Genomic DNA, 20,618 nt, shown 5'->3' with positions numbered 1-20,618 from the left:
GGGTTGGGTTTTGGGGGGTTAAGATTAGAGTTAGGGAAAATAGGATTTTTAATGGTCAAACATTTTTATCCCGAAAAAAGAAAACAAAGCTATGTGTGTGTGTGTGTGTGTGTGTGTACAAGTATACATGTACAAGTATTAGCACATGCTATTTAATTACCAGAAAATCTACCAAGTTTAAATACCGAGAAAGATTCATATTTATCTGAGAGTCCCAAGAAATACCGCAAAATCGGAAGTGCCCATTTAAAGCCTTTACACCCAAGATATGGTCATTATGCCAGGGTTCTCCCAAAATAAGATTGTTGCTGCTCCATGTTGCCTGCGCCACTATGAAAAGATTTCACAGCAAGTGAAACAGATATTTAGTAATGATAGAATCACTTTGATCGCCAATTACACTGTTGTGAATTGCGAAACAGGCCGTTCATAAATTCTTTGCTTAATCATGTTGCTCAATTAATTATTGACACAGAGTGCGAACTCAAGACCCACAGAAGGCACCCGGAGTAGGCTATAGCGTTGTCGAATCATACAAACTTTGCAACGGCAGTCAAACAAATGTCAAATTACCAAAGTTGCTAAACTTGCTAGATAACCTCCAAGGAATGACAGAATATCTCCTATTCGAGTTGCTGATTATACAGATAGCGGATCAGCTCATGAATAACGGGGAGATGAATAGAGGACATTTTTAAATATCAACGTACAGTATCTTAACCCGGACCAACTCTGTAAAAACATCGATATCTATGCTCAAACCGTTTGTCGATCATACATTCTCTACGGAAGTTCTCATATTTGTAGCAATACGAGACAGCGCAGAGGGCAGCGCAGAGAAGCAAGGGGAATGTTATAGCGGTATTTTGACATGCATAGACGAGAGATGTGCTTTGATAATGCAACCTATGGATTGCAGAATAAAGTTAGGAATTTGGGGCTTCAGTTTGATAGGAATGATAGGAAAATAGCCTAGGCTCTATACGAGGCTATATAAAGCTACTACCTCAGTCAGTAGATAAATAATGCAATAATGTAGCCTAAATCAAGTGTATGTTAAATGTTTCCTTTTCAGTGATACGTAGATGAGCAAACGAATAAATGAGCTACCACTTCCGCTTGTCCAGCCAGAGATCAATTAGCCAAATATACAGACAGCGATTCAGTAAAACAAAAGCACATTGATTATCAGACAAGTCACGGGGTTTTGGTCGGGAGTAGCCTAGGACAGGCTACTACGCGAGTGAAGAGCAAAATCCACTTGTAGGCCTATAACATGCTAGTAACAGGCTAGCAACATGTTCCGATCAGATAATATATGACCAAACTAAATAAAGATGATCATTAGCACTTCCCCAGCCTAATTATTGCCAAATATCCAAACGGAGATTCAGTGAAAACAAAAATCTGACATTGATTGATTTATCTATGAGTCCCCCACGCTTGTCTAAAAGCAGCGCGATGGCACTGTCCCAATCAAAACCGTGCTGAAATGATAATAGGTGACCAAACACATAGGCCTATATAAACAATAATTAGGCAAAAGGCTCCCATGCGACAACATGTTTGGATAATGTGCCGTTTTATTTTTTGTCAATCTGCTGCTGCGTATGTTGTGTAATTGCATTAGTGCGACTTTGGGGGAAAATGTTGTAATTTCCTGGGTTTTGTCACTACATTTTTTCGGGAAATGTATGGACCCGGGAGTAGTCCCGGGACAGTCCCAGGATCCTGGTGTTAATCCCTAGCACATACCACTATTGCTGTAATTCTGTTTCCCATGTAAATATAAATCAGTGAACACACAAATTGTACTCCATAGCATATATATTTTACTAACCTATTACACAGTAATTACATACAGAATGTAATGTTACAATAGTTCTGGTATAGGCTGAGGGATGTAAACTGTAGCCGGGCATTCTTTGCTGTTCCAAATGTTCTTTTAAAACAACAATAACAGTATTATGTCAGGGTGAAACTCTTTCTATTTCAATTCTAAAAACGGGCTTAACATTACATTCTTAGAAAAAAAGGAACTATCTAGAACCAAAAAAAGGTTATTCGGCTGTTCATATAGGAGAACCCTTTGAAGAACCCCTTTTGTTCCAGGTAGAACCCGTTTCGTTCCAGGTAGAACCCTTCTGGGTTCCATGTAAAAAACCTTTCCACAGAGGGTTCTACATTGAACCCAAAAGAGTTCTACCTGGAACCAAAAAGGGTTCCCCTATGGGAATAGCTGGAGAACCCTTTGGAACCCTTTTTTTCTAATAGTGTACTGCAAATGATTGGAATCGTTATTCCTTTCATGACAAAAATAATAAATTGCTTTACGGCACTTTTTAAAATAAAACAGTATCAGTCAGGCGCTTCTGAATGTTCACCATTTTGTAAAATTCAGGATGATGCAGTCATTTGGTTCTGGGATGTAACAACCAATACCTGTGAAAACAAGGTCCAAATAGGTCATTAGTGTTTGTTAGTAGATGCACAATTTGTATGATAAATAGATTGTTGTAAATAACACTTGCTTTTCCCCTTAATTCTGGAGCGAGAGAGAGAGAGAGATATTCTAAATCATTACTCACCCACGTCAGGTCTGATCACGGATCCATTCTTCCCAATCTGAACAAGGAGCTCCCAATAAGTGTGCTCAGCATTGTCCCCGGCTACACCATTCACACTCTCCAGGAAGGGACCATAGTTGAGGTCCTCTGTGTAGGTAAACCTGGAAGAACAATGCTCACTGAATACTGACATAATATAAAATAACTGACACATCACCTGCCAATTATACTACTCTTTATCCATTGCAACAGCAAGAAAACCACCATTACTTTTTCACATTGGAAACAGGAAAATACTGTATCACTCCATGCCATGCAATTATTGACACATTGAACTACAGAACATTATCTTTTAAATTGGCATAGAAAACGATTTCTCAAACTGTAACATCTGTATTGCATGAATGAGCTATTCTAGAAATCAATCAGACAATGGAATCTAAATGTCTACTGACTTGAAGTCTGCATTGGTCTGCTGCAGTCTCCTCATGGCACCGAGTAGGATCCCTCTGAACACAATGTCAGCACTGTAGGTCTCATTGGGTGCATTGGAGATGCTATTGACTATTGTCAACTCAATGTTTTTTTTCCCATATCCCTCTGTAATAAAATTGTAATTAAAAATGTAAACTATACTGTATAGGTTATAAAGATAACATCACAAAAGAGGTAAAGTAAGTAAATATATTCCACATTACTTCCAGTCAGGATCCCAGGAACCAGCAACAGCAGAGCTGCGGAGAGAAAAGATGCCATGATCATCATGTATTCAGTTGGAAGATCAGTTGGAAGTGTAGGCCTAGAGTACTGCATTCACTCACTGCTTCTTATACAGTATTCCTAGACTTGTAGCCACTCATTTATAGTCTGGTTACAATCTGTTTAGCTGTCCTTCCACTCCTTGCCACTCATTGTCATGCTGAACATATGATGCAGAGTACAAGGAGTGGAATGTTAACAGACTGGTACCCAGGCTAACTCCTTTAGGGACCTTCTGGAATTTATGGAACAGTGTACGCAGAGGAATTTTGGGGGATGGGTCATGCTATTTCAATTTAAGTCCGGTGGAGGTTTAGTATTTTTTAATTCAGTACAGGGGAAGGTCATGCAATTTCTAATAGACAGTCTCCACTGATCAATTGGAGAGCTTTTCGAGCTGTGTGCCCAGTGGCTGGGAGCGCAGCCTGCAGGTTAACGTTTTTCATCATGAATAGTTTAGCTAATGAATGATGGGTTAATATGCATACGCTTCTAAGTTAGGCTAAATATGTGTAGCCTGTCTGTCTTCACTGTTCTTTAGCACAATTGCGCACCTCGCCTCCCCGCTGCCTCTCTGCTATTCCTCTCAGTTCTTGTGCAGTCCCAGGAAAAGCTAAACTGCAATAGCTTGTTGGACACTTACACTATATGACCAGAAGTATGTGGACACCTGCTTGTCGAACATCTCATTCCAAAATCATGGGCATTCATTTGGAGTTGGTCCTCCAACATTCTCCACTCTTCTGGGAAGGCCTTCCACTAGATGTTGGAACATTACTGCTAAGACTTGCTTCCATTTAGCCACAAGACCATTAGTGAGGACGGGCACTGATGTTGGGCGATTAGGCCTGGCTCGTAGTTGGCGTTCCAATTCATCCCAAAGGTGTTCAATGGTGTTAAGGTCAGGGTTCTATGCAGGCCAGTCAAGTTATTCCACACTGATCTGGACTTCGCTTTGTGTATGGGGGCATTGTCATGCTGAAACAGGAAAGGGCCTTCCCCTAACTGTTGCCACAAAGTTGGAAGCACAGAATCGTCTAGAATTTCATTGAATGCTGTAGCGTTAAGATGTCCCTTCACTGGAACTAAGGGGCCTAGCCCGAACCATGAAAAACAGCCCCAGACCATTAATCCTCCTACACCAAACTACGGTTGGCACTATAAATTAGGGAAAGTAGTGTTCTCTTGGCATCCGCCAAACCCAGATTAGTCCGTCAGACTGCCAGATGGTGAAGCGTGATTCCAATGGCGGCGAGCTTTACATCACTCCAGCCTACTCTTGGCATTGCGCATGGTGATCTTAGGCTTGTGTGTGGCTACTCGGCCATTGAAACCCATTTCATGAAGCTCCCGGCAAACAGTTATTGTACTGACGTTGCTTCCAGAGGCAGTTTGGAACTCGGTAGTGAGTGTTGCAACCACAGACAGACGATTTTTACGCGCTATGCACTCCAGCACTTGGTGGTCCCGTTCTGTGAGCTTGTGTGTGCCTACCACTTTGCGGCTGAGCTGTTGCTGCTCCTATACATTTCCACTTCACAATAACAGCACTTACAGTTGACCGGGGCAGCTCTAGCAGGGCAGAAACTTGATGAACTGACTTGTTGGAAAGATGGCATCCTATAACAGTGCCACATTGAAAGTTACTGAGCTCTTCAGTAAGGCTATTCTACTGCCAATGTTTGTCTATGGAGATTGCATGGCGGTGTGCTTGATTTTATACACCTGTCAGCAACGGGTGTGGCTGAAATAGACTTAAGACACTAATTTGAAGGAGTATCCACATACTTTTCTATATATAGTGTATTTTGAGCATTTTCTTTAGTAATTGCATATTCAAGGAGAGATGCAAGCATAATATTGCTTGCTGTATGTAAAATAGGTCTACAGCATCCAAAATAACTGGTGGGGAGTTTGAAAGGAGAGAGAGAGCATGCGATGGTTTGATCACATTGGCTGGTGATGATAAATTGATGATAAGATCCAGGCGAGTTGACAACCATTCGAAAAATGGAAATCTCAAACCACTTGAGCAAAGATGCATGCACGATGCAATGATTAACACAAAGATGCGCAGGCCACATGACGTTTGTTCTTGAATTGCTATACATATCGCTTTCATTACATTTCATGTACATTTCAGTATTACTTGCCGTTAATACCCTGTCTACAGACCACCATGAAAGCACTGGAAACACCATCTGGACCATCTGGAAACACTGTATAGGCTAGCGTGCAGTAGAATGCGTTGATTAGTTGATTGACAGGCCTACATGTGTAGGCTACTGAAGATCGATTAAGGATAACCTGTCCTGTCATCTAGTGTGGATGCTCACCAGCAGTGTATTATACACTCTAATCCGACTGGGCACACACTGGGCCCACACTGGTTGAACACAACATCATTTTAATTAAATGATGTCGAACCAATGTGGAGTAGAGGCCCACAGTGGAGGTGTCATAATGTAGCGGGTTTCTTATGCACCACAGGAGAACCCAGAATTGAAGAGCGACACCACGGCTGTCTTTAAGGCTTTTATGTTGATCTGCAATAGTATTATGAAAAGACAGGACAGGAACACATCAGTCTCCAATGCAACGCCTGACAAGTTGTTCTTTCTCTCTCAGTGTTTTCTCAGACTCTCACAATCACACTCATACATAAAGCCATAATGTATAGTATAAAATAATAACCAGTCCTTAATACAAAGAATGTATAATCTTAATTCTTAGACAATAGAACCATACCTGCAATAGTATTATGAAAAGACAGGACAGGAACACATCAGTCTCCAATGCAACGCCTGACAAGTTGTTCTACACAGGAGCATGAAGAAAGGTAAAACACATATCCTGTCTCACATCCCCAATACATTGCTAGATACTTTCAGTGTTGATAGTAGCAAAATACAACAACTCATGTACAAAACCACTGCAACACAAACAAGTTACAACGTAAAATCGCCTTACAGGGCAAAAACTACATCCCCCATAATGCACCACCATCACTAGTCGGCAGCTCAACTAGCCTTCTGCATCACAGAAAGTCATGCTAGCTAGCAACACTTTTAGCACTCTGTAACTATATTAATAACAACAATAAAACTCTGAAAGTTACGTGTTTCGATAGTCTCACATCCCCTTATAACAATATCTACAGCATTAACCTTGGGACGTTTTATTTATTTCACGTTACGGACTTCTACAAAGGAGTAATCTGCAACCCGTACCTTTCTCTCTCACTGTTTTCTCAGACTGAGGAGAGCGGGAGCTAAGGGTAGTACCAGGGTGTTAGTAGGTGACGTAAGCACCCAGATAAAATAAAATACATTTAATGAAACAAAACCTGAAGATGTTAACATCATTCAGCTACTGTAGCTGCCTACCTAACATCAACAGGCATCACCAGTAGCGCAACAATTAAAATTAGAAACCAAAAGTAAAGTTCCTGGCGATCTGACTCCCCCTTTCTGTCTGAACTTGGAATATTCCTGTTCGCGGGCTTTGGCCACTGACCCTCAACCTGATTGTTCTGTTCTGCGTTGTGTACTATTCTAATAATTTGAAGTTTGCTGGAATAACCATTTTAACTCTACTACAATAATACCCATTAAATCTAGCAGTCAAACAGGGAAATGGTTCCAATCGTTTTTTCACCATTCATTTTTCTCCTGTGGGATTTTAGAAACACTTAAAATAAGGGCTGTGTTTCATGTCGGTTTACCCTGGCGTGACGTAAAGGTGACTTTGATCAATATATTCGGCTTTTATCAATATATTCGGCTCTATTTAATCTCAGATTCTAAAATGCTAATTAGCATCAAAGTAGACATCATGCAAGATCACAAATCCGTGTGAACTCCTCCACGTTATCTCTAGCTGACACCTTTGCTAACAGGTCAATTTAAAACTTGCACAAGACAGTTCACAGAATTGTCCATTTAAAGAAATCTAGAAAATGTATGAATTACTTCCATTAGCTAATATTAGATTGTTAATCCTGAGATTCTTACCTTTCCTCGATTTGGCAGTCTCATCAGATAATCATGGCATTTGTAGTTCTTTATGATAGCCACATTAGCAACTACTTTATATTTTATTTTTGGTGGGTAAATACAGGCGAATATATTGATAAAGTCACCTTGTCCGAGAGATTGACACGTTTTTTAAAACGTCACGCCAGGGTAAGTTGTTATTTGAAATGTTTCTATAAAAACCTATGGGAAAAATGAACGGGGAAAAAACAATTCGGAGCCATTTCGCTGTTTGACCGCTAGTTTTTATGGGTATTATGAGTCATACTGTGATACTCTAAATGTTGAATTGACATCTGTGCCCTATGGGATAGTTCTGTATAGTTTATCATTAGTTATCGTCCTTGGTGTGGCTGGCCCTAAAGGGCATGCAAAACTGTGAAAGTCAAGGGGCAATTTTCAGACAGGCTATATGCACAAATTTGGAATACAATTGCAAAAGAGGAACATGACAGAGGGACCATTTTTTGCCCAATGAAGGTAGGACAAAGGCTAAATAGCACTACATCAATGAAGACATGCTCCCATTCTATAGTCTGTGTGTAAAACAAGTTATCAGGGTTGCGAACAGAGATCAGATTCAAATGGATGGCATATGAGCCGAGCACATAATAATTCACACAGCTGCTTGGAAAGCTGATCACTGTAACCATATAGTAATGTGTTAGGCTACAGGGATTGACTTTAAGCACTGCCCTTTGCCTGGGGCAAGTGAACTGAGCAGTTGGACAAGTTGAGCCTGCTCTGAGTTTGCCAGAGAGGATTTTGTTTTTCCTCAAAACTGCAAATAATTCCAGTAGGCCTAGCCTAAAACTGATCTATCTGGTTCTGGAGTTGCTTACCAACTGCGGTTGCTTACCAAGACGACAATGAATGTTACAGTTTTGACTTAAATTGGCTTGAAAATTCAAGGCAAGACTTAAAATGGGAGTCTAGCAATGATCAACAACCAATTTGACAGAGCTTGAAGAATGTTTTAAATAATAATGTAAAAAAGATTGTACAATCCAGGTGTGCAAAGCTCTTACAGACTTAACCGAAAAGGCTCACAGCTGTAATCACTGCCAAAGGTGATTCTGAAATGTATTGACTCAGGGGTGTGAATACTTATGTAAATTAGATATTTCTGTAAAAACACGTTTTCACTTTGTCAATATGGGGTAGATGGGTGTGTAGACGGGTGAGAAAAAATATCTATTTAATCCATTTTGAAATCAGGCTGTAACACAACAAAATGTGGAATAAGTGAAGGGGTATGAATACTTTCTGACTTCAATGTAGTGAAATGAATTGAATGTAGGCTTAATATCATTCTACCTTGTATATACTTTATAGCATTTGTTAAAAACTCTTAAGACATCAGATAACGTTGTTTTGTGCCTTACCTTAGTTTCTGTCAGCTTTGCTTACAACCAAGCCTCATCGTCAACTAGGTTTCCCTAAAAACGGGAAGCCTGGGGAAGTTCCATTGTACGAATCAGCTAAAGAGAGAATGGTGCAATTGCGGCCCGCTATTCGGGACATTCCTGCATGTGGGCGTTCCTTCATGTTTGTTCCTGCATGTGGGCATACTTCTATTGGTCCATTTTAAGCTAGGACTCCGGAATAACAGGTGGTAGGCAGTAAGTGGTGGTAATGCTCCATAACGTTGGATGCCAACCACTGATAAACTCCACAGAAGAAGAGGCAGGGTGTCACGTCCTGACCAGTAAAGGCGGTTATTTGTTATTGTAGTTTGGTCAGGGCGTGGCAGGGGTGTTTGTTTTATGTGTTTCGGGGTTATGGTTTATGTTCTATGTTAGTATATTTCTATGTTTGTTCTAGTGTGTCTATTTCTATGTTTAAGTTTCTTGGGTTGACCTTCAATTGGAGGCAGCTGTTCCTCGTTGCCTCTGAAGGTCAAATTTAGTAAGGGGTTTTTCTTCATGGGTTTTGTGGTTAGTTGTTTTTCGTATAGTCCTTGTGTCCTTACGGAACTGTTGGTTGACGTCGATTTATTTTGTTTAAGTGTTCACTTATATATAAATAAAAGAAGATGAGCACGATACCCGCTGCACCTTGATCTACTTTCTACGACGTTCATGACAGAACTACCCACCAAAAAAGGACCAAGCAGCGGAGGAAGGAGCAACAGGACAGCTATCTCGAGTCCTGGACATGGGAGGAGATACTAGCTGGAGAAGGACCATGGAGGAAGGCTGGAGAGGACCGGGAACGTTATGCCGGAACACGGCTGGCAAGGAAGCCTGAGAGGCAGCCCCAATAATTATTTTGGGTGGGGGGGCACATGGGGAGATTGGCTAAGTCAGGCAATAGACCTGAGCCAACTCCCCGTGCTTATTATGGGGAGCAACTGATCAAGAAGGCACCGAGCTATGCGGAAATGCGCACTGTATTGCCCAGACGCAGTCAAAGCCCGGTGCGGTTGATACCAGTTCCCCGCAAATGCCGTGCTAGAGTGGGCATCCAGCCAGGGAGAAGTGCGCCGGCGCAGCACATCTGGCCACCAGTGCATCTCCTAGGCCCAGGCTACCCTGCGCCTGCTCTACGCACGGCAGCCATCAGTCCTCAGTAAAGCCCAGTTCGCCCTGTGCCAGCACTCCGCCCGTGCTGGGCTACGCTGACAAGCCAGCCAGTAGGGGTTGTGCAGGCTGTGCGCTCCAGACTTCCGATGCGTTTTCAAGACCCGGTGTATCCTGTTCCTGCTCCTCGCACTAGTCCTGTGGTGCGTGTTATTGTTCTGGCGCCTCCAAAGCCAGCACCACGCATCAGGCCTTTAGTGCGCCTGCCCAGTCCAGTATGTCCTGTTCCTGCTCCTCGCACTAGCCCTGTGGTGCATGTCACTAGTCTGGCGCCTCCAAAGCCAGTCCCACGCACCAGGCCTTCAGTGCGCAGTCCCCGTCTAGAGCTTCCGGCGACAGTGCCCCGTCTAGAGCTTCCGGCGACAGTGCCCCGTCTAGAGCTGCCGGCGACAGTGGCCCGTCTAGAGCTTCCGGCGACAGTTCCCCGTCCAGTGCTTCCGGCGACGGCCCACAGTCCAGAACCGACAGAGATGGCCCACAGTCCAGAACCGACAGAGACAGCCCACAGTCTGGAACCGACAGAGTCGCCCGCCAGTCCGGCGCAGCCAGAGTCGCCCGCCAGTCCAGCGCAGCCAGAGTCGCCCCTCAGCCCAGAGCCTTCAGCGGTGGGCTACAGCCCTGAGCCTTCAGCAGGGGTGGACAGGTTAGAGTGGGGATTAAGCCCGGAGCCAGAGCCACCTCCATGGGGGGAGGTTTGGGAAAGGGGGGTTTAGCACGGAAGCCGTCGGTGACGGTAGCCACCCTCCCTTCCCTCCCTTTATTTGGGGTTCATTTTGTGTTTTTTGTTTGAGGTGCATACGGGGTCTGCACCTTTGGGGGGGGGGGGGGGGTACTGTCACGTCCTGACCAGTAAAGGGGGTTATTTGTTATTGTAGTTTGGTCAGGGCGTGGCAGGGGGTGTTTGTTTTATGTGTTTCGGGGTTTTGGTTTATGTTCTATGTTAGTATATTTCTATGTTTATTCTAGTGTGTCTATTTCTATGTTTAAGTTTCTTGGGTTGACCTTCAATTGGAGGCAGCTGTTCCTCGTTGCCTCTAATTGAAGGTCATATTTAGTAGGGGTTTTTCTTCATGGGTTTTGTGGGTAGTTGTTTTTCGTATAGTCCTTGTGTCCTTACGGAACTGTTGGTTGACGTCGATTTATTTTGTTTAAGTGTTCACTTATATATAAATAAAAGAAGATGAGCACGATACCCGCTGCGCCTTGGTCCACTTTCTACGACGCACCTGACACAGGGTGACAACACTAGCTAGCTAGGACAACAGTAGACCGTGTCCTTCGCCCCCTCCTGTCGGGCACTGTTATCCTGCAGTTCTGTTAACGACAGTGAGGGCAGATGTTCAGCAGGTGTTAGCGAAGGAAACTAGGTAACTAGGACTCCAGTACACAGCAGGTGGGATGGGTAGCTAGCTAGCACACAGGTCGACAGTGTACTTCGCCCCCGCCTGTCGGGCACTGTTTTCCCGCAGTTCTGTAAACGATTTCAAGGGCAGGTGTTCGGCAGGTGGTAGCGAAGGACGACTGAGTCCTAACTAACTAGCTAGCTAGGACTCCGGTAGGCTGGACACATACAGAAGACACATACAGTATACAGAAGATTGCCCAAGTCCATATTATGGTAAGAACAGCTCAAATAAGCAAAGAGAAATGACAGTCCATCATTACTTTGAGACATGAAGGTCAGTCAATACGGAACATTTCAAGAACTTTGAAAGTTTCTTCAAATGCAGTTGCAAAAACCATCAAGCGCTATGATGAAACTGGCTCTCATGAGGACCGCCACATGAATGGAAGACCCAGAGTTACCTCTGCTGCAGAGGATAAGTTCATTAGAGTTACCAGCCTCAGAAATTGAAGCCCAAATAAATTCTTCACAGAGTTTAAGTAACAGACACATCTCAACATCAACTGTTCAGAGGAGACCGTGTGAATCAGGCATTCACGGTCGAATTGCTGCAACAAAACCACTACTAAAGGACACCAATAATAAGAAGAGACTTGCTTGGGCCAAGAAACACGAGCAATGAACGTTAGATCAGTGGAAATTTGTCCTTTGGTCTGGAGTCCAAATTGGAGATTTCTGGTTCCAACCTCCGTGTCTTTGTGAGACGCGGTGTGGGTGAACGGATGATCTCTGCATGTGTATTTCCCACTGTAAAGCATGGAGGAGGACATGTTATGGTGTGGGGGTGCTTTGCTGGTGACACTGTGATTTATTTAGAATTCAAGGCACACTTAACTTTCATGGCTACCACAGAATTCTGCAGCGATACACCATCCCATCTGGTTTTGGCTTAGTGGGACTATCATAAGTTTTTCAACAGGACAATGACCCAATACACCTCCAGGCAGTGTAAAGGCTATTTTACCAAGAAGGAGAGTGATGGAGTGCTGCATCAGATGACCTGGCCTCCACAATCCCCCGACCTCAAACAAATTGAGATGGTTTGGGATGAGTCGGACCGCAGAGTGAAGGAAAAGCAGCCAACAAGTGCTCAGCATGTGAGAACTCCTTCAAGATTGTTGGAAAAACATTCCAGGTGAAGCTGGTTGAGAAAATGCCAAGAGTGTGCAAAGCTGTCATAGAGGCAAAGGCTTGCTATTTGAAGAATCTCAAATATAAAATATATTTTGATTTGTTTAACATTTTTTAGTTACTACATGATTCCATGTGTTATGTCATAGTTTTGATGTCTTTACTATTATTCTACAATGTAGAACATAGTCAAAAAAAAAAGGAAAACCCTTGAATAAGTAGGCGTTTTAAAACTTTTGACCGGTAGTGTACATAAAAAAAAGGATACCATTTTAATAATGAGAATCTCCACTTTCTAATTATGTAAGGTTGGGCAGTGTATTCCGTTGTCATCAAATGCAAGCCACAAAATACATTTTGCCCTTGGAACGCTGAGCTCCCCCCATTTGTTTTCCTATGGAGAATCATGCTGGTATATTTCGCAAAATATCTCGCAATGTGTAAATGTAAATTTTTTCAAGTCGGGCACCATTTTAATCATGAGAATCTCCTCTTTCTAATTATGTAAGGCTAGGCAGTGTATTCCGTTGTCATCAAACTCTAGACCAGAAATAGTCCGAAGTTCCTACTTCCTTGTTATGCAGACATAAGCACACTTGGCACCATTGAGGTGCGGATGTTTACTTTCTACACAAGTTGTTATTTTTCAGTTTTGTCCTAACAACAGGCTGTAGTGGTAAAATAAAAGGGATACATTTGTTGGTGCCATTTAGGCGAAATTGAATTCTAAGTGTCACTCCAGTCAAAACAGGCTCTGCGAACGTTCGATTCCATTCATTTGCTATGGGCTCGCGCAAGTGTTCCAGCTTAGCCAACGTTATTTTGCCATTTTTAGCCATGGGTGAATTTTGACTCGTTCTATTGTCCAGCCTAACTCCGGTACACAGCAGGCGGGATAGGTAGCTAACGAGATAGCTAGGACACCGGTAGACGGTACCCTTCAGCCCCGCCTGTCGGGCATTACTTTCCTGCAGTTCTGTTAACGACGCCGAGGGCAGGTGGGAGCGATAGTGAGGCGCGGGTTGACTCATAACCTGTTTAGGGTTATTAAATATTGTGTGGATGAAGGGTGGGTTGAATAAAGAGAAAACAATACCTTAAAATATTCATTAAATGTATATTTCTTGTGCAATTTATATCTATAGGCTACATTGAGTTTAAAAAAAAATATTTTAGGCTATCTTGCATTAGTGCATAAGCCAAAATATTAGGGACTAACTGTATGCACGCCAAATAGCCTACAGGTCAAATGCTTTTGGGAACGGGCAGAAAAGGTTCACGTCAACCCGCAGAGGCAAAAAGGACAATTGTCGGAGTTTATTTCAATAAGAGAATAGCTGCGAAAGGAGAGTTGAAAATAATGATAATGAAGGGCCAGAAAAGTAATGTTCGGGGAAAATGTGGTAAAGTGGAAAAAGAGGATGATAACAGTGTGAGCGAGCAGTCGCACTACGCTTCACTCCACAGGTAATATTACACTTCACTACATTACAACGGTTTGATTTGTTTGATCCGAGCAATTCTTTTATTTTCTTAGCTAGCTACATAGCCTTCTTTGTATCAAAGATAATCGTGTAGCTTAGAGTAATTATCGAAGTTAGCTATCTTCGTCCTCCTAACGTAGTCATCACTGCTAGCTAGCTAGTCAACACTGCTAGCTAGCCAACCAGCCAACTTCCACCGACTAGCTGCACTATCTATTACATTACAACGGAACGACTTGACTAGTGTAGTGTTAGTGAGCCAGCTACTTAGTTGTCTTTGCATCTAAGATAATTGTGTAGTTTAGAGTAATTATTAGTAAGTAGCCAGCCGCGACGCCAGACGTAGTCAACACACCTAGTCATCATTAATCCACTGCTAGCTAGCTAGCCAACAGCTAGCCAACCGTTACCGACTAGCAGCGCTGTAGATACCAATACTTTACAACGGAACGATTTGACTAGTGCAGTGTTGGCTAGCTAGCTACATAGTTGTCTTTGTCATAGCTTGATAATTGTGTAGTTTAGTAATTACCGAGGTTAGCTAGCCAGCTACTGCCGTCCCCCGCGACGCCATTTTTCCTAACCCAGCCAACTAGTAACACTGTAGAAACTAAAATACATTACAAAGGAACGTCTTGACTAGTGTTATGTTAGCTAGCTACAAAGTTGCTTTGGTATCATGACAAGGTGTAGTACTGAAACTATCGAGGTCACCTAGCCAGCTACACCTAGCCAGCTACACGGTCAAACAAAGTCAACAACGCAGCCACTGCTAGCTAGCCTACTCCACCAGCCAGCAGTACTGTATCATTTCCGTCATTTTAGTCAATAGATTTTCTGCAACGTAAGCTTAACTTTCTGAACATTCGAGACGTGTAGTCCACTTGTCATTCCAATCTCCTTTGCATTAGCGTAGCCTCTTCTGTAGCTTGTCAACTATGTGTCTGTCTATCCCGGTTCTCTCCACTCTGCACAGGCCATACAAACGCTTCACACCGCGTGGCCGCTGCCACTCTAACCTGGTGGTCCCAGCGCGCACGACCCACGTGGAGTTCCAGGTCTCTGGCAGCCTCTGGAACTGCCGGTCTGCGGCCAACAAGGCTGAGTTCATCTCAGCCTATGCTACCCTCCAGTCCCTAGACTTCCTGGCGCTGACGGAAACATGGATCACCACAGATAACACTGCTACTCCTACTGCTCTCTCCTCGTCTGGCCACGTGTTCTCACATACCCCTAGAGCATCGAGCCAGCGGGGTGGTGGCACTGGAATCCTCATCTCTCCCAAGTGGACATTCTCTCTTTCTCCCCTGACCCATCTGTCTATCTCCTCATTTGAATTCCATGCTGTCACAGTTACCAGCCCTTTCAAGCTTAACATCCTCATCATTTATCGCCCTCCAGGTTCCCTTGGAGAGTTCATCAATGAGCTTGACGCCTTGATAAGTTCCTTCCCTGAGGATGGCTCACCTCTCACAGTTCTGGGTGACTTTAACCTCCCCACGTCTACCTTCGACTCATTCCTCTCTGCCTCCTTCTTTCCACTCCTCTCCTCTTTTGACCTCACCCTCTCACCTTCCCCCCCTACTCACAAGGCAGGCAATACGCTTGACCTCATCTTTACTAGATGCTGTTCTTCCGCTAATCTCATTGCAACTCCTCTCCAAGTCTCCGACCACTACCTTGTATCCTTTTCCCTCTCGCTCTCATCAAAAACTTCTCACTCTGCCCCTACTCGGATGGTATTGCGCCGTCCCAACCTTCGCTCTCTCTCTCCTGCTACTCTCTCCTCTTCCATCCTATCATCTCTTCCCTCTGCTCAAACCTTCTCCAACCTATCTCCTGATTTTGCCTCCTCAACCCTCCTCTCCTCCCTCTCTGTATCCTTTGATTTTCTCTGTCCCCTATCCTCCAGGCCGGCTCGGCCCTCCCCTCCTGCTCCGTGGCTCGACGACTCACTGCGAGCTCACAGAACAGGGCTCCGGGCAGCCGAGCGGAAATGGAGGAAAACTCGCCTCCCTGCGGACCTCGCATCCTTTCACTCCCTCCTCTCTACATTTTCCTCTTCTGTCTCTGCTGCTAAAGCCACTTTCTACCACTCTAAATTCCAAGCATCTGCCTCTAACCCTAGGAAGCTTTTTGCTACCTTCTCCTCCCTCCTGAATCCTCCTCCCCCTCCCCCCCCCTCCTCCCTCACTGCGGATGACTTCGTCAACCATTTTGAAAAGAAGGTTGACGACATCCGATCCTCGTTTGCTAAGTCAAGCGACACCGCTGGTCCTGCTCACACTGCCCTACCCTGTGCTTTGACCTCTTTCTCCCCCCTCTCTCCAGATGAAATCTCGCGTCTTGTGACGGCCGGCCGCCCAACAACCTGCCCACTTGACCCTATCCCCTCCTCTCTTCTCCAGACCATTTCCGGAGACCTTCTCCCCTACCTCACCTCGCTCATCAACTCATCCTTGACCGCTGGCTACGTCCCTTCCGTCTTCAAGAGAGCGAGAGTTGCACCCCTTCTGAAAAAACCTACACTCGATCCCTCCGATGTCAACAACTACAGACCAGTATCCCTTCTTTCTTTTCTCTCCAAAACTCTTGAACGTGCCGTCCTTGGCCAGCTCTCCTGCTATCTCTCTCAGAACGACCTTCTTGATCCTAATCAGTCAGGTTTCAAGACTGGGCATTCAACTGAGACTGCCCTTCTCTGTGTCACGGAGGCTCTCCGCACTGCTAAAGCTAACTCTCTCTCCTCTGCTCTCATCCTTCTAGACCTATCTGCTGCCTTTGATACTGTGAACCATCAGATCCTCCTCTCCACCCTCTCCGAGCTGGGCATCTCCGGCGCGGCCCACGCTTGGATTGCATCCTACCTGACAGGTCGCTCCTACCAGGTGGCGTGGCGAGAAGCTGTCTCCGCACCACGTGCTCTCACCACTGGTGTCCCCCAGGGCTCTGTTCTAGGCCCTCTCCTATTCTCGCTATACACCAAGTCACTTGGCTCTGTCATATCCTCACACGGTCTCTCCTATCATTGCTATGCAGACGACACACAATTAATCTTCTCCTTTCCCCCTTCTGACAACCAGGTGGCGAATCGCATCTCTGCATGTCTGGCAGACATATCAGTGTGGATGACGGATCACCACCTCAAGCTGAACCTCGGCAAGACGGAGCTGCTCTTCCTCCCGGGGAAGGACTGCCCGTTCCATGATCTCGCCATCACGGTTGACAACTCCCTTGTGTCCTCCTCCCAGAGTGCTAAGAACCTTGGCGTGATCCTGGACAACACCCTGTCGTTCTCCACTAACATCAAGGCGGTGACCCGATCCTGTAGGTTCATGCTCTACAACATTCGCAGAGTACGACCCTGCCTCACACAGGAAGCGGCGCAGGTCCTAATCCAGGCACTTGTCATCTCCCGTCTGGATTACTGCAACTCGCTGTTGGCTGGGCTCCCTGCCTGTGCCATCAAACCCCTACAACTCATCCAGAACGCCGCAGCCCGTCTGGTGTTCAACCTTCCCAAGTTCTCTCACGTCACCCCGCTCCTCCGCACACTCCACTGGCTTCCAGTTGAAGCTCGCATCCGCTACAAGACCATGGTGCTTGCCTACGGAGCTGTGAGGGGAACGGCACCTCCGTACCTTCAGGCTCTGATCAGGCCCTACACCCAAACAAGGGCACTGCGTTCATCCACCTCTGGCCTGCTCGCCTCCCTACCTCTGAGGAAGCACAGTTCCCGCTCAGCCCAGTCAAAACTGTTCGCCGCTCTGGCACCCCAATGGTGGAACAATCTCCCTCACGATGCCAGGACAGCGGAGTCAATCACCACCTTCCGGAGACACCTGAAATCCCACCTCTTTAAGGAATACCTGGGATAGGATAAAGTAATCCTTCTAACCCCCCCCCCCCCCCCCCCCCTTTAAAGGATTTAGATGCACTATTGTAAAGTGTTTGTTCTACTGGATATTATAGGTGAATGCACCAATGTGTAAGTCGCTCTGGATAAGAGCGTCTGCTAAATGACTTAAATGTAAATGTAAATGTAATGATTGTGAGGCTATATAAATTCGACAGTCACAAGACGGGGACTTCAAATAGGCCTATGGCACTTCAAGTGAACTGTCGCCTACTGTTCAGATGGGATAAATGGAAACTGAAATCTGGGACATCGACTGTAGCCTACTGCCCTACAAAGTGTTAGGGTTGTGTCAATTCAATCTGGTATCAGAACATAATTTAACGCTAGGCTACTGAATATATTTTCAGCTGTTTATTACACATGTGTGTACCCGAGAGTCAGACACCCAAGGACAGTGCCTGTTTTTATGCTACAGTTAGGACAGTTTGTGCAACAGCTATCTTCCATTCTACCAGCCCCTCCCTGTCCTTGAGCGGCCCCACAACCAGGCATTGTCTGTGTGTGTCATGAGTCTACTCAGCCTACACTCCTACTAGCCAGCAACCCTCCAGTTAGTCATGTCTATTATATGTTGCTCAATCTATGTTAATACAATATAAACCTCTTATGTTTAGCATTAGTATTCATAAGCTATGCACAACTAGTTTAAGAAAATATAACCCAACAATCCCCCTTTTCACACCCTCTGGGTGTGAACATTTCCCAGTAAGACATTTCAGAGAAATGTAGGATTCCCCCTTTTGACACCCACTAGGGTGTCACTCACTAAAATACAATACAAACACTTTTATTAATAGGCAATAACGATAACAAAAAACCTTCAGTCCTCCAGCTACACCTAACTTGTACTAGGTTGACTACCAGCCACCCAGGAACTTCAAACCTTCACATAAGGAAAGACAAATAGTACACAGGATAAATTCAGAACATTATTATTCAAAAAAACATATAAAAAGAAGACCTTCTTGCGACAGTGGCTACACCTAACATGTGTGGGACAGACTCTTTGTCCCAGAACTTAAAACCTTCACATCCACCTGCCACTACATTCAATACATATGAGAACATTTTGGATACGCTTTATTCAACCACTTCATCAACAGCAAACCAAGGATCATCCTCAGACAGACCCTTCTTTTGCCCAGAGCTGGATTCAGTGTCCTCCGGGGTCACTTCCATCAAAAGCATCATTCCGGTTGCCCTGACAACATCTGTAAGAGACTTTCTTAAGCAAGGGATTATACAGGTAGCACAACACATCAATAATGGGAACACAAGCACTAGGGTCAGAAATCCAGTAACCACCATAGATGTGTACTTGCCAAAAAAGGTATTCAGACAATTCCACTTGTCTACCCCCGCTACACCCTTCATTTCAGCAGATAGCTTGTCAAGTCCCAATAGGGCTTTGGTAATGCTACCATCAGGGCTGGTGTTATTAGGGATAAAAGTACAGCATTGTTCACCAAACATTTTATACACCCCCCATTATTAGCCAATATCATATCCAACTCCAATCTATTTCGTCTAGCGGTTCTAGTGGTAGCCTCTAGTTGCTCAGCCATACCTGTCAGTGCAGTGCAAGTATAGTTAACAAATCTCTGTTGGTTATAATATATCCTTCTATATTAACACACACACACATCAGTAGAGAACTCAACCCAGCTTTAGGCGGCTGTATTCTGCCACAGTACACATACATTCCTTATCAACTTTGCCACCTGTCTTCTAATCTCCTGCCCACTAAGCCGTTCCCAGGCCGTTGTTTCTCTCCCTAACTTAAGGAGGCTTCTTCTCCTGTTCCTTTCCCAAGGTCGTCTTATCAACTCTGCCCTGCTCATTCTGGTAACAGTGTCTTATTCACACAGTATTGGAATATAGTTTTTAACCCATTATTATAGCCTTATTTCGAATACATTTCAACAGGTTATAAGGTTTCTGAGTGAAATCATTTAGTCAAAACGTTCATTACATCCACCCGATTGGCTAAATATTTCACATACATTATAACACATCTATTTTTATTGGATTCAGAAATTTCACACAAAATCAAACTAATTCAGGAAACTCTAAAGATGGTCTCATCTAACATGGGCTCCTCATAATTGAATGAATCCTCCACCAGGCTCGGCGGTAGGTATTTGTCGTCCCACTGGTCTGAACTTGGACTCGGTCCGTATCTCACCATCTGCTCCGTTATCGATCTCTCCAGAACCCTGGAAATGAGACCTCTCGCACAAGGGACCAAACAACAACCACACAACACAAACACACTCATACAGGTGAAAGCAGCCCACACCACAATGATTACAACATTTTTCCATTTTCCAAAGGTACTATCGAACCACCCCGTGAGTGCAGTGTCCACCCCGGAGTTTTCTGCTAACTCTTGAGCTAAATTGTTTAGACCGGCCAGGGCCTTGGTCACTGATCCATCTGGAGCTGTGTTATCAGGAATGTACGTACAGCAATGAACCTAATCATTCTACCTACACCGCCCTCTTCTGCCAATAACATATCGAGAGTCAATCTATTTTACCAGGTCATGAGGGGGGTGGCGGATAATTGGTCAGAGAACCTCTTTACTGCATCCCCGGTTTCATTCATGAATCTCTGTTGATTATAAAATATGTCATTAATCCAAGCCACATTTTTATTTATTGTCAATTACCAAAATAATGTAGTGTTAAAGCCTTCACATATTTGATTCATAGCTTTGTATTCATCTGGAACTTTC

General features: G+C 44.4%; 1 long non-coding RNA gene across 1 annotated transcript; it reads right to left on the bottom strand.

Moving 5' to 3' along the window:
* Positions 1-18,662: 18,662 nt before the first annotated feature.
* LOC115205915 (uncharacterized) lies at positions 18,663-20,060 on the bottom strand. The gene is made up of 2 exons (XR_003880700.1): positions 19,860-20,060; positions 18,663-18,918 (listed from the first exon to the last, which is right to left on the bottom strand). It is a non-coding gene; the product is annotated as an uncharacterized LOC115205915 (long non-coding RNA).
* Between the last annotated feature and the right edge of the window lie 558 nt (positions 20,061-20,618).

The sequence above is a fragment of the Salmo trutta genome, chromosome 13, assembly GCF_901001165.1.
Source record: "Salmo trutta chromosome 13, fSalTru1.1, whole genome shotgun sequence".
Classification (NCBI taxonomy): Eukaryota; Metazoa; Chordata; class Actinopteri; order Salmoniformes; family Salmonidae; genus Salmo; species Salmo trutta.
This window is presented reverse-complemented; position numbering and strand designations above follow the sequence as displayed.